The following is a 2,785-nucleotide window of genomic DNA, read 5'->3' as shown; positions in this document are numbered from 1 at the left end:
CATATTTAGAGGTTTTTTGTTCACGGGTAGAACTTGCAGAGATGTTGGATGTTCCACGTGTTGAGCACATGAATCACATCTTCCACTTTGAGCCACACTGCTCCAGGCCAGGAAAAATGCATGCCCCTATACGTGCCTTCCCACATGGGCGAGATCTTGTTGAGTCCTTCATGAGATTGGATCTGACGAAGGACAAGATCACCTGCTTTGAGCGAATGAGAGCGGATGTGGCGGCTGTGGTAATGACGTAATCCTTATTGATATCGGGTTGCACGGATGGCAGCCTAGCACCTAGCTTCTTTGAGAAGCGCGAGGTCATCAACCCTTAGCTGGCCTTGATCAACCTCGTTGTAGGCCAGGACCAGAGGAGAACCGTGAGAGAGCTTTGTGGGGGAGGGGGGGACCGCTTCTGCCCCATGGACGAGGAATAAGGGTGTTTCACCGGTGGGTTTAGTCATTGTAGTATGGATCGACCATAGCATAGAGGGCAATTCTTCGATCTAGTGCTCTCCGCTCTTCTTCGACATGTTGAAGGTTCTAGGCTTGAGCCCCTTGAACACCTCGTCATTTGCACGTTAGGCTTGCTCGTTGCTGCAAGGATGAGCAATAGAAGCGAAGCAAATTTTGGTGTCGATGTTGTCGTAGTACTCCCAAAACGCGTCGCTCGTGAATTGGGTGCCGTTGTCGGTGATTATGCGGTTAGGCACTCCGAAACGACACACGGGACCCTTGATGAACTTGACGGCGGACCGCATTGGGATGGTGCGGGCAGGCCCCACCTTCGTCCACTTGTTGAACTTGTCGATGGCGATGTAGAGGTACTGATAGCCGCCAACGGAGCGAGGGAAAGGGCCCAGTATGTCCAACCGCCAGACTGGGAAGGGCCCTGAGAGGGGAATCGTTTGGAGCACTTGTGTAGGCTGGTGGATCTGCTTGGTGTGGAACTTGCATGCTTCACAGCTCTTGACCATGTCAGTTGCGTCGGTGGACCAAAAGAAACCTTGTCGGAAAGCTCTGCCCATGTTAGGACCATGAGTATATCAACTAGAGGGGGTGAATGGGATATTCAAAATTTTCCAAACTTTGAACCAAACCCAAACACTGCAGCGGAGTAAACTGAGTAGATCGAGGACTGATGGCAACACAGACATAACTAGACAAATAGTAAGGAGCGAAAAGGGTTAAGCAAATCTTTCGAAGAAAGATACTACAATCGTTCAAGTGGTAGCTAACAATCTTTACCAGGACGATGGTAATGCAGTATGCTAACAAACAGAGCAACATGAGTGAGCGCGTAACAAACACAAATATAAACTAGGATGCTTATGATCGAAGGAGAAAATGAACTATAACAGTATCACAAACCAAAAGGCCGACATCGAATGAGTGTGAGAGCTAGTGAATGAAATGGTACACATGCAAGGATACACAAAATAAAATATGCTACTAATGAGGATACATGATCATGACAACTATCAAATCATAGACCACTGAAGATGACTACTGAAAGACTTGCAGTAGAGTAGAAAGAACTAGTGGTGCTCGATGGCGACATAAGGATTTGGTTGACCAATTTGCCATTCTTCCAAAGGACTATGTTTGGTTGGAGGGACTTGTGATTGAACACGGGAGCAAACATCTCTCTGCCCTATTCTCCTTCAACCTGAAGCTGATCAGACTTCAATTGATTTCACTCGTGGTAAATACTTGTCAGCGATCTCCAAACTTTCGACAGAGTTCTTCGCGGACCACAGTTACTCTTGGTTGCTGAAGACTTTGCTTGGTGAAGATAATTACTCTTCGACACTCAAGCTGATACCTATCCATCTAGAGAGTGTGCGGCTCTCAAGAGTAATAGGTACAAGAACTCTAACCCATAACTACTGTGATGCTCAACCACTGTCTAAGTTTTGGCTCTTGATTTTCTCTAGGTGGATCTTAAACTCAAATCTCTCGAGAGGGGATATTCAATCAATCTTCTCTGAATCTTAAGCGGAGCAGCTAACAGACAAAGTTGGTGCCAGGTGGCTATTTATAGCCACTTCTAGGTGGCTATTTATATTGTGTCTTGGTCGACCATTTCGTCGAACAATACCTGGGCATGCCCCGCACCGGTGTTTTCTGACATTGTATGCTTCCCTTGGAGTTGCGGAGAGTCGTATAGCATGTTGGCGGCGCCGTCCTGTCATGACCCACCTTTTCAGGCATACGGTCGCCTTGTGTTTCTATGCTACCCCTTTGGCGAAGTATTTCCATTTTTTTATTCTTTTAACCAGGTTTTTCTTATATTTCAAATTGCCCGTATTTAAACTATTTCCAAACCCTGGCCCACTCAAGAAAATAGGGCAAAAATTTATCTTAGGAAATGTCTTTCCTGCCCTTATGCATTTGTTTTGATAAAACCATTTATTCAGAGAAACTCCATGGCCATTAATTAAACTCTAAATGGTTTAGGGTTTAAGAATTGGTCATGTTTGTTCTCAAAACCAAATGTGCAAGGAAATCATGGATGCGAATGCTTCTAAATGCACATCCTAAATTTAAGGAAATTTGGGATGTGACGCGTCCTCTTCCGTCCAGCCATCCGGAATGTCCGGCCACTAGGAGGCCCGAATGGAGTCAGGCTTGACTGGCGGCTTGTTCCTCCTTTCGATCTCAACAGACGACGCAAAGGTGGTTGCCAAATCGGACGCACCCAAGTCCATGCGAAGCCTCTGTGGATTCCTTCTATGTCGCTTCCCAGGCACGGCTATCCCTCCCTGTGACGTTCTCCACCTTGCAAGAG

Source organism: Triticum dicoccoides, chromosome 5A, assembly GCF_002162155.2.
Source record: "Triticum dicoccoides isolate Atlit2015 ecotype Zavitan chromosome 5A, WEW_v2.0, whole genome shotgun sequence".
Taxonomy (NCBI): Eukaryota; Viridiplantae; Streptophyta; class Magnoliopsida; order Poales; family Poaceae; genus Triticum; species Triticum dicoccoides.
The sequence above is the reverse complement of the archived record's forward strand: the minus strand, read 5'-3'. Positions refer to the sequence as shown.